At 40.9% G+C, this 12,366-nt stretch overlaps 1 protein-coding gene across 12 annotated transcripts in view; it reads left to right on the forward strand.

Annotated features, from left to right (window-relative positions):
* Positions 1 to 12,366, forward strand: part of RARB (retinoic acid receptor beta) — a 794,145-nt gene that overhangs the window by 236,015 nt on the left and 545,764 nt on the right. For 10 of the 12 annotated variants that reach the window (XR_016233331.1, XR_016233336.1, XR_016233332.1 and 7 more), the window contains exon 3: positions 570 to 613. The gene's annotated coding sequence lies outside the window, so the exon portion shown is untranslated. Of the gene's footprint in view, positions 1 to 569; positions 614 to 3,679; positions 3,820 to 5,073; positions 5,106 to 12,366 lie in introns of those variants that run through there. The other 2 variants (XR_016233339.1, XR_016233333.1) reach the window with 2 other exon arrangements.

The following is a 12,366-nucleotide window of genomic DNA, read 5'->3' on the forward strand; positions in this document are numbered from 1 at the left end:
GGGATATTCATATATCCATCTCTGCTTTAAGAGAAAAAATATGTATGTGTATTTATTTACATATGAAGTAAATATGACAAAATGTTTGGAAATCCATTTGTGCTCATTGAACTCCTATACCTGGCTGAGTTTAAAATACATTAAAATAAACATTGGAAAGGCAAAAAATGAGTTAAAAGTTTGTTTTGGTACAAGAGAATTTGAAATCCATGGTAAGATTTCAAAAGTTTATGGAAAATGTGTCTTGTGGAAAAGATTAATGAAATCATTTCTTTGTGTGCCAAAGTGAATTTTTAATGTCTTTTTTGTACCAACTTTTTACAGTCTGCTTAAATACTAGTGTTTTGGAATTCCCGTGACTACTTTCTTGAAGTTGTGCTAGAACTGACAGGAATTGTGTATGGAAATACATTGTACTGGAAATGGATAATTGTAAATTGTAGGACTTCTGACTAGGAGTTTGAAAATGTAATAATATGAAAACTGAGTGGCTGTTTCATACTGAGTTACAGAATGTTAAGATGAAAAGGGATCTCAAGATTGTCTAATCATGACCCTCATTTTTACAGAGTCCCCCACAGATGAACTGAGTTGCCCAAATGACCAATACCTGGTGAGTAATGAAACAATTTTTCTGTTATTTTGTTATTTTCCCCCAGAAAACTTTTACTTAAGGTATATAAGTTTCATGTATTTCATAAATACAATTTTAGGAACATAGTGATTCTTCCCAACCTATCCACCCTCCCACCCTTCTTTCTCCTCTTTCCTATTCTCATTTTTTGTACTAAGATTTATTTTCAATTAGCTTTATACACATACTATTAACTCTGTACTACGTAAAGAGTTCAACAGATAGTATGAAAAAAAACCTGTTCAACAGTCAAGACAAGGGCTGATGGATCATCACATCTCAACGAGTCAATTTCACTTCTATATATTCCCTCTTAGGTGCTCTACTAGTTACCACAGATCAGGGAGAATATATGGTATTTGTCCTTTTAAAACTGGATTATTTCACTAAGCATGATGTTTTCTGGTTGCTTGCATTTTGTTGCAAACAACAGGATTTCATTATTTTACCACTATGTAGTGATGTACTTATCCCATAATTTCTTTATCCAACCTTCAGTTGATGGACATTTGGGTTGATTCCATATCTTAGCATTGTGAATTGAGCTGTAGTAATATGGGGATGCAGATGACACTTTCATATGCTAATTTCATTTCCCTTGGGAAAATTCCCAGGAGTGGAATGGCTGGGTCACATGGTAGGTCTGTATTCAGATTTCTGAGGAATCTCCATACTGTTTTCCACAGTGGCTGTACCAGTATGTATTCCCAATAACAGTGGATTAGGGTACCTTTTTCCCCACATCCTTGCCAGCATTTGTTTGTTGATTTCTGTATCTAAGCCATTCTAACAAGGGTGAGGAAAAACCTCATTGTGGTTTTGATATGCATTTCCTTGACAGCTAGTGATACTGAGCATTTTTTTCTTGTGTCTGTTGGCCATGTGGATTTCCTCTTTTGAAAAATGTCTCTTGACGTCCTTTGCCCATTTCTTAACTGGGTTTATTTTTTTTTTTTTTGGTTGTTGTGTAGTTTCATGAGCTCTTTATATATTCTGATTATTAATCCTTTATTGCATAGTTAGTGAATAATTTCTCACATTCTGTCAGTTGCCTCTTTGCTGAGTGTTTCTTTTGCAGTGCAGAAGCTTCGCAAATTGATGTAATCCCATTTGTCAATTTTGGCTTTGACAGCCTGTGCCTCTGGGGTCTTGTCCAAGAACTCTTTGCCTGTGCCAATGTCTTGCAGGTTTTCCCCAAGAAATAAATTTAAACAGAAAAACCTGAAAGTTCCTTGTAATCTAACACCTCAAACACAATCATAGTTTGGGATAGAGATTTTTTTTTTTTACAGAGTTAGACAGAGACAGAGAGAAAGCTCTTCCTTTTTCCGTTGGTTCACCCCTCAAGTGGCCGTTGCTGCTGGCGCTCTGTGCCGATCCGAAGCCAGGTGCCTCCTCCTGGTCTCCCATGCAGGTGCAGGGCCCAAGGACCTGGGATAGGGATTTTTAAACATTTGCTTTTTTCAAAGTTGGTGGGGAAGAGGGAGAGATTGAGAGATAGAAATATCTGTTTTCCATCTCCTGGTTCACTCTCTGACCTCAACAGCTAGGTGTAGGCGAGGCGAAAGCCAGGAGCCAGGAACTCTGTCTTGTCTCCCAAATGTGTGGGAGGTGCCAAAATAGTCTTCCACTGCTTTCCCAAGCATCTTTGTAAGGTGCTGGATCCAGAAGCAGAAGCACCTGTGACTATCACGTATACTCTGATTTGTGATGCAAGCATTGCAAGCAGTGTCTTAACCCACTGAGCCACAATGCCCACTCTGGGACAGGAATTTTGAAAGTGTTCTTGATATGTGCATAGAAGTCAGAATTGAAAGTTTTTTTTTTTCTCCAGAAAGTAGAATCATAATAAATACATTTATTCTACATATTACCCTTTTTGCATATGTTATATAGCTGGATATTCTATTTTCTCCTAGGTAATAAATATATAGAGTAGAACAGAGGCTGTCAAACTTTGCATAGAGACACAATGTAACATTTTATGTTTAGTGAACCCTACAGTGTCACAACTACATGGCTATGCTATTGTATTGCAAAAATCAGCTATTGTTGATGTGAGAAAATGATACACTTGTGTTCTGATAAAAAAAATTCTTAATGAAAACGGGTAACATTTGTCCAACAGGTTATAGCTTGGTTATTCCAAAAATATAGAAGCAAGAAAGGTGAATGGTTTTATAAAACCATGAAATCGGAGGGGGAAATAGAATATCTTTTCTGAATATAGATGGTCGGGAACTGGGTTTGAATTTTCAGTGTCAGCCATGACCTTGAATAAAGGAGGTAAACTCACCATCCTCTGATTAAAGTGTGGATCCTGATAGCCACATTGCAGTTTTATTCTGAAGACCAAATGACATAGATTATGTAACTCATCCACTGGTAGATACGAAAAGTCTCTTCCCCTTGATTTGAGCATAAAAGCAGAATATATGCTTTTGAAAAGATGAACATTTGGGTAAGGAAGAAAAGGCAAGTTGACAGTTGTCTCAATCAAAGACTTGGGTCATGTGGACCTCTCAAATCGTGGCAAAAATCCTTCAAACTGGTAACAAAGGTGAAGTTGGCTTAACTATGACAGAACCATCCTGAGCTTTCCTGAAAAACGACTAGCAGCCTGCTTGCCATGAAACTTTGGCAATAATAGCAACCCGACAGTTTAATTCATAGTGATTTAAAAAGATAGAAGATTTTTGAGAGGGGAAATCTAATTATAGTGAAAATAAAATTTCATTTACCCATCATTTCCTTCATTATTCATTGGGTTTTATTGGAAAGATAAATATGTACAAAGAATAGCAAAGAAAAACATGCAAAAGTATACTGGGAGAAAAGGAATTAGTGTAATGCTACTTAACTATAACTGTATATATTATGCTCATAATCATATTTTTATTTAATTTTCAAGTGAACCTTTTGAGTCAGTTCAGTTGGTACTTTAAAACAATTTCTGCAGCAATTTCACATAACTTTATTGCTCTTCTAATTCATTTGGAATTTAATGTATTTTTTATGACTTGGTAACTTGGTTTTCTTCTCTAGTTGGTGCAGTCTGACATTCAGTTGAGTACTTGAAGGTCCGGACACAGAGAGCTTCCTTCTTTTTGCCTTTTTGTCTCTTAACAACTTAGAGATGGTTTATTCCATTTAAACCCAAATGTAAACTATATGTTGAAGAGAATACTGGTTTTATACTCCTTTAAAATTACTATATTAATTTGTGGCAATAAATATATGAATACAGTCAAAATACTTTTTAGAAAAGCTGGTCCAACCTACGATAGCAGCACCTTTTCTTAAAAACTGGCATCATCAAAGCACTTCACCGTTGGCTAAAGAACACGATCAATGCAACAGAACAGGGTCGAGAAAGAAATGTTAACTATTGACTTAATAGCACATGCATATGTATTTCCGCTTAATAGGAAAATAATTGTAGAACCAAGAATCGGTGAAGGGAATAGAACAAAAACACAAGATGTCTTTGTGACAAAAGATAAAGCTCAATCTTTTTTGTAAGCAAAAATGAAAGCTATGGAGACAGGCGTTGCACTGCAGTGGGTTAAGCTGCTGCTTGAGGTGCTTGTACATCATATCAGGGTGCCTGTATTCAGTCTTGCCCGCACTCCCTGCGAACGCACCTGAGAGGCGGGAGACATTAGCACAGTACTTGAGTACATTTCAGCCACGTGGGAGATCCCAATAGAGTTCCCAGCACTTGGCTTTGGCCTAAATCAAACCAGAGTGTTGTATTTGTACAGTGAATAGTAGAAGGGAAATCCTCTCTCTCTCTCTCTCTCTGCCATTCTTCTTTTCAAATAAATAAAAATGATGCAACATTTTTTTAAAAATGGAATATGTATATAAAAATATAAATAATTTGTAAGAACAGATGAATGACATAAACTGGATACTCAGAAGAAATCAGTGGACAGTAAACAATGAAAAAAGTGTTCAGGTGTACTAATATATATATAAAAATGTTTTGTGGTTAAGACAGCATTTTGCCTTGTACTGGCAAAATAAAGCCTTTATAAGTAGCTAGCAGTGGGGAGTATATGGGGAAGTCTGTATTCTGATTAATTATGGGTGGGTGGTAGTCTGGAGTGAAACAACTTGTCCAAGAATGAAAATGGCTAATATCTATTAAAATTTCAATTACAGTCATTTGAAAACCCAACTGCCTTACTTCTTAGAAAACCTGTGAGATTATTTAGTGTTCAGACTTTTATTATTCTTCATAGTAGAAAAAATAAAACCGAAAGCTAGCTAAATAAATCATGATATCTTAATATAACGAAATAATATATAGTTACTAAAATATGGTAAATCTGTGCCAAGTGATACAGAAATATACATAAGTGAGAAATACAAGTGCTATGAATAGCATAATCTTGTTTTTATTAAAAACAAAACTATAATTTTTGTCTATGTAGGAAATCGGAGGAAATCGGAGGAATGGTTAGGTGGGTTACCTATTTTGTTTTTCATTATTTTTAATGTGTTCTGATTATAAATGTTTGTGCTTAGTGTTTTTGTCAAATGTGTCAACATAGAAAATAATAGGAAAGTTAAACAATAAAAAAAGATGCATAGATCTATTTTATCCCTGTGCAGCTTGACTGAAAAATTGATTTGTTAAATCATCGATTTGGCACATGAGGCTCTCATTAAAATGCACCTCTTCAGGGTTGGCCTAGCAATTAGGACACCAGCATCCCACGTGGGAGTACCTGGCTTCACTTCCCACCCTCAGCTCCTCACTCCAGCTTCTTCCCAGCCCCTGGGAGGCAGTAGTAAAGGCACAAGTAACTGGCTTCCCGCCACTAATGTGGGATACTTGGTTCAAATCCCAGTCCTTATTCTGGACCCCAGCCAGTCCTAGGCTATTAGGAGCAAGGCGGGGGGGGGGGGGCGCAGTAGATGGGAGGACACATTCTCACCCTTCCTAAACCCTATGTGGAAGCCAGGAAGCCAGTCACTAAAGGACACAAACTGTGTGATGAGATGTGTATGAAATGTCTAGAAAATGCAGATAAAAAGAGAAAGCAGGAGCCAGAGTTGGGGTGCAGTGGGTTAAGCTGCTGCCTGCTGCACCAGCATCCTGTATCAGAGGGCCCTGATCAACACCTGGCTGCTCTGCTTCTGATCTGCTCCCGGCTCAGGGATCTGGGAAGGCATTGGAAGGCCTTGCCACCCAGAGGGAAGACTTGGATGGGGTTCCTGGCTCCTGGCTCGGGCCTGGCCTTGTGGCCATTTGGGGAGTGAAGCAGCAGAGGGGAGCACTTGTTCATATGCACCTTCTCCCCACCTCTGTCCCCTCCCTTCCCCCCAACCCTGACATTCTGCCTTTCCAATAAATCTTAAAAATAAAAGGAATTAGATAATTGATGACCTAAAGTTGGAGACAGGAAAGAAGGTGGATAGATTTATTCCCAGCAGGAATGGAGGATTTAAAAAAAAAATTACATTGTTCAAAAATGAAATGATGCTGGTAGTTGTACAGCTGTGAGTATACTAGAGCTACACTTTTTATTTTTTTAAGATTTATTTATTTACTTGAAAGTTACAGAGAGGCAGAGAGAAAGTCTTCGATTCGCTGGTTCACTCCTCAAATGGCCGCAACAGCTGGAGCTGAGCTGATCTGAAGCCAAGAGCAGCTTCCAGGTCTTCGATGCCGGTGCAGGGACCCAAGGACTTGGGTCATTTTCCACTGCTTTCCTAGCCCATCGCAGAGAGCTGGATTGGAAGTAGAGTAGCTGGGACTCGAACTACTGCCCTTATGGGATGCTGGCACGGCAGGAAGCAGCTTCACCTGCTGTGCCACAGCGCCAGTCCCTGAATTACACGTTTTAAATAGGTGCAGTGGGGCCGGTGCTGTGGCACAGTGGGTTAATCCTCTGCCTGTGGTGCCGGCGTCCCATGTGGGCACCGGTTCTAGTCCCGGCTGCCCCTCTTCCAGTCCAGCTCTCTGCTGTGGCCTGGGAAAACAATGGAGGATGGCCCAAGTCATTGGGCCCCTGCACCCATGTGAGAGACCAGGAGGAGGCACCTGGTTCCTGGCTTTGGATGGGTGCAGCTCCGGCCATTGCAGCCATTTGGGGAGTGAACCAACGGACAGAAGACCTTTCTCTCTGTCTCTCTCTCTCACTGTCTGTAACTCTAACTCTCAAATAAAATAAAATCTTTTAAAAATAGGTGCACTGTCTACTATGTGAATCAGGTTTAAAAATTGTTGAATAGGCTTTCTTTAAACATTTTGCAGTATTTTTTGAACTTCTACGTTTGAAAGACAAAGCTCAAATCTGCTGGTTCTCTACTCAGATGCTGCGATGGAAAGTTCTGGGCCAGGCTGAAGCTGGGAACAGGGAACTCAATCTGGGTCTCCCCGGAGGGTGGCAGAGACTCTTTGCTTGGAAGACAGAGGCAAGAATGGAAACCAGGAGTTAGGGTGTGGGATGCTAGGATTTTAATGCTAGCCTGAATGCACATAGTCAAAACTAGGAAGGAGGAGAATTAGGACATGGCAATCAGGAGTCGGGAACTGTTTTTCTGCAGTGGGAACTGTGTCAACTGGGGCAGCTTCTGAGACAGTTTGATAGAGAAAAGGAGTAAGCAAGGTCCCGGGTGCTTCGTCTGGAGTCTCAGACTGCAACACACACTCTGTTATCCTACAAGCTTACTCAGCAAATGCAGTCCACCCAGTGGTGGCGCCCAGGATAATGGCTTAAATTATCCTCGTGTCTCCATTATATCCTATAGTGAGGAGATTATTTCTTCCACTTCAAATTCTCCAAAACTAGTCGCTGTTACATCTTCTACAGCGCTCCACAACAAAGATACCAGTTACATTGGCTTTTCAGCTAGCAGAGCTAGTTTACTATTTGACGGTGTTAGAACTCGTTCATCTTAAATACACTAAAGTGTTTTTAAAAGTGCAGATCTAAATAAAAATAATCGAGTGTTAAATTTGCTCACCAATAAGGCAGAATTTGTGTAAGATGGAGTTGAATAACTGAAGTTGAAGGAACAAGCTTGAAGATAAAACCTGCCACATCTTCAGTCTTAAAGGGGTCTGTAGACCACTAGGTTTGAGACTGTTTTTAGAGGCGAGGATGCTTGGAGATGACAGCCCTGCTCAGGGTTCCCGTAGCTCATATTTTCAGTAAATAGAGAAGCAGTGTTAGGAATCAGGTCTTCAGCAGCACCAAGAAGCATTTCTGAAGTTGCGGTTTCGGAGAAATGAACCTGAATTAAGACCATCTTAGTGATTTAACAGCGCTTTTAGGGAAGAGTGTAATTACCAAGTGCCAAATTGTGACCACATCCCCATTTCTGGTTGCAGTTGAACGGTTTTGAATTTTTGTCATCAGAGGCCAGCATGCAGCTTGAAAGGGGGATTATGATGGAAAGAGGAGAGGTAAAACTAGCCTGCCTTTTTATACATGCCAAAGCTAATTTCAGTGATTGCTTTAGTGATAGAACGATAACCAAGATTAAAGCGAGCAGGCATCCACTTTAGGATATGAGGGCTGGAATTTTACAATTCATTATAAGATTGCCATCTCAACAAAATAGTAGTATAATGACAATGGATTTCCATTTTTTCTCCATTTCTGTTGAAATATTATCTCATAAATACACTGTGATGCTAGAGAGATCTCTCAGCTTTACGAGAGCTCTATTTTATTCTTACGCTGACTTATCCCTAAAATATCTTTTTGATGTACAGCTTCAATATTCTTGCCAATGTCCATGACATCAGCAATCAAAAATAGTATTTTTAAAAGTTCCCTGTTCCCCCCTACATAAAGTTGTAGGTTTTCCAAAAAAGCGGACCTCTGCCTAGTGCTCATGGAAACTTCCTTAGGGTGTTAACAAAGGATATTTAGGATCCATGTTGCTAATTGTCCTGGGAGGCGAGTGGAACAGCATCCATGAAAGCAGGCAGCTTCACCCAGAGCTGTTGTAAAAGGCAGGCAGAGAACCTGGGAAGGGAGCTAACCTTTATGTGTTAATTTATTGTGCACTAGAAGGAAGTGTTGTTTTTCCAAATTGTTTTAGGAAACTGGGGAGCCCTCGTGAGTCTTGTGAGGTAGCAGAGATTTGTGTGTGTCTGGCCGGCTCTGCAAGGAAAGCTCCCAGCTCTACAGATTGAGGTGCACACCTCTGCTGTGGGGCTCCGCCTTCCTAGACCTCAGCAACGTCTCTCCCTCCAAGAATCTATGAGATAGGGAAGTAGTGACGCAGTGTGTGGGGACCAGAAGTTTTCATTTGGTCGAACAGGAGGAAAAGGTGGCTTATGTACCCTGGATTTTGAGCAGTATCCTAGAGCTTCAGTTTTGTCTCTGGACTTTCTCCTCCTTTTGTGAGATCTTTTATTTAATTACTTTAATTATTAAAACCCGTTGCCAAGAATCTGAGAGTCTCCTGATTTGCATATACTTATGTTCTCCATCAAGTAATGCTTTAGCTGAAACTGTCTTTGGAACGTTGGGATTAAACTAGTCACTCAACACTATGTGTGCTTTCTCGAAAGCCCATTTAAACACAAAGCTGAATTTACTTTGATGTTCGGATAGTAAAGTTAAACTACTTGCAGAAGAAGAGCAGCACTAGCCATAAGCAGTTCTGATCATGCCATCCTGATTGGGGTACTACACAAGTGTCTGCGCTAGGTGTGCCACATTCACTGGTAAATTGTCTTGTTGCTGTGTACATGACAAAAATCTCTGAGCCACAGTCATGAGCCCAAAACTTCTACCAAGCCACAAGCACAGTTGATGCTTCTCGTCACAGGGGATGTCGGTTAACCAAACACATCTTTACATAATGAATAGTGCCGTATCTGAAAATCTAGGGTATGAATGCTCTCCGTTAACACCCAGCTCACATGGGCCACACCCAAGAGGAAGGTAGTCACAGATGTGTTGCATGAATGGAAGGCAATGGTCGCCATTGACTTCAAGCCACGTGTACCTGGCTCACCTCGTAATTTTAACACACTGGTGGTGTTTGAGGTAGCTCTGTAGAGTCACCCTTTTATAATTAAAGTATTTTTAAAATCAGAGATTTGTGCTACATTCCTCCATGATCCATTAACTAGTACAGAAGTATGCATTTTCTTCCTCACCTGAATACAAATGAGAGGATGTCAGACAATGCCAGCATGTAGAATAAACAGATTTTTTTTTAGTGACCTGAGGTTCCTTGTTACTGTGATACCTAAAAAAGTGACTGCTTTTTCATGTTAATTTGAGAAATGTTAATTTTCCTGCTGTTTATCCAAGGTCGTCAGGTAGGGAAAATATGCGCTCACTTTCTCCACTGTGGCATTCGATTTTCACTTTCCTAAGGAGCTGTTTGGATGACTTGAATTGATGACTAGCATGTCAGTATCTGATACTCATCAGTGAAGGTGGTGGACTGAGTTAAAATTCAGGAAAGCATATGTTAGCATCAACTTTGTTATCCATAAGTACTTTGCTATTTTTAATGCTTGAAAGCCAGGAGTAATGTACCATTGGAGTAAATACTTTGTCTTTGTTCTTTCTTGAAAGTCACTTAAAAGTAGTCAGTTTGGCAAACTATGGAAGAAAAATAGATTCCAACTCCTGCAACTCAAGCTGGGGGATTTTTATTACTGCATCATGTTCTTGTACGTTTGACCTTTTGTGACCGCCTGAGCATGTGCACGTAACTGATTCTCCTGGCCCCCTCATCACATGAAGCAGATATTATTAAAAGGTTAATTTTTAAAAATCTCCAATTATGAAAGTAGTCTATGTACAAGTAGAAAATTCTGTTACAACAAAAATGAACAGAAATATTTAATTCCTGCTTACAAGTTTTTGTCCTATTCTTATTTAAATCTCTTGTCATTAATAGAAGATCATCCAGAAAACGTTTTTATAAGTTACCTACCTCAGCTCCCCTGTCTGGTCATGTGTCCACTGTGCATGCAGAGTGACTTAGTATCCTGGCGTGGAAGGGTAAACTGATGGGGAAAGCCGCCAGCGAGGGTGTAGCTGATCCTGGGTGGGCACACCTGGAAGAGAGGAAATGCATTCCACACGTATAGAGGGGGCGTATAGAGGGGGAGGGAGCTACCAGGACAGATCATTTGCATGTCCTTGGCATACCGAAAGCAGTTGGGGCTGAAGACTGAGTGATACCATCAGAGTATGGAGAAGTGAGCACAGGACTGTACCTTGGAATTCTTGGCGAGAGAAGATGAGCTTGCAAAAGAAACAGAAGTACTTGGCAAACTAATTGGATACCCAGAAAGCAGAGGAAAGATGGAGGAAGGTAGGAGTCCATGGTGCTCTATGATGAGGTAGGAAAGAAAATAGGCCGGAGAGGAAGCAGAGGCACTGGCTACACTTCTAGGTACCCTGTATCAGGTTTTGTAAATGCAACTGTGCAGTGGACAGTTCTGACGTTTCCCTTCTTAATGTGCATTGACTAGATGTTATCTCTGAGACTCTATGACTCTGCCCGCCCAATGAAAAGCATTCAGAAAACATTGAGAAGGGAAAAAAGCTCCCAAGTGCTGGTTCATTTCCCGAATGCCTGTTATCAATTGGGGGACTGAAGCTGGGAGACCAGAACTCAATCCATTTCACCCACATTGGTGGCAGGGACTCAATTACTTGAGCCGTCCTCACTGCCTCCCAGAGTCTGCGTTGGTGGCAGGAAGCTGGAGTCAGGAGCCAGAGCCGGGGATCTAACCCAGGTGTTCTGATATGGATCACGGGCATGCTAATTGGCAACTTACCCTATGGGCCAAATGCCCACTCTGTTCAGTAAACATTTTCAGTAAATATCTTCTCAAACCTGTTTCCCCTTCAGTGCATCTACCTCGCAAGGAGACCTCAAACCTTATTTTGGTGCAAAAAACAAATTTGAAATTCATACATAGCTTTTTGAATTTGCTTTTTGTAACCATGCCTTTTATGGCTTTTTAGATGCCTTTTTTGTGTCCCTGTGGTCTTTGATGCATCCCTCTCCTTGCTCCCTGCGTTTGGGCTATCTGGGTACGTTGGTGGTTCTTGCTGCTTCTCTATCACAGGTCTTGGCTTGGAACACATTAGTTCTTGTTCCTGCAGGAACCTCACTCTTTTCTCGAAATTCTACATGCAGAAAACCTCCCTCCCCCATCTGTACTTTCTCTATCCCAGCCCTTCCCTTTTCTTCCCTCTTCTTCCCTCTTTCCCTTGCCTGTATGTGAGAATTCAGATGCTCTTGGGGCCCACATCTGAGTTTGTCCAAACGAGTCATTGATGATCACACCATCCAATGAAAAGACATTTGAAAGACAGCTTGAGGAAGAGGTAAAGATGGAGACTAAGGAAAAAAATGCTATCTGTGGAATGTTTAGATTAAATAGAAAGGATTAAGCCTTCTGTGAGTCTGCTAACTTTGCTTGGTTGTCACTTGCAAATAATAAAAACCAGAAGGTCTGAAGCGGGGTATTAGCTATTTCTCTCCATGCCCATCCAGGATGGTGTTTTAATCCCTAGATGCCCATTGACTAAGAGGACTTGACTGAGCTCCCGTGTCCTGTGGTGCAGTCCCTCAGTGCAGAGTGCTGCCCAGGCTGTTGAAGGATGGATCTGATTGAGGCCAGCAGCGCCATCCGTGCTGGCGGCGGCCCGCGGTGCCCTCCGCGAATGCTCCTGGGAGGAGCCGCTTATCTTCCGGATGGCCCATTCTTTATGGTTAGTATC

The sequence above is a fragment of the Oryctolagus cuniculus genome, chromosome 4 (assembly GCF_051225735.1).
Source record: "Oryctolagus cuniculus isolate XC-2025 breed Fujian yellow rabbit chromosome 4, ASM5122573v1, whole genome shotgun sequence".
Lineage (NCBI taxonomy): Eukaryota > Metazoa > Chordata > Mammalia > Lagomorpha > Leporidae > Oryctolagus > Oryctolagus cuniculus.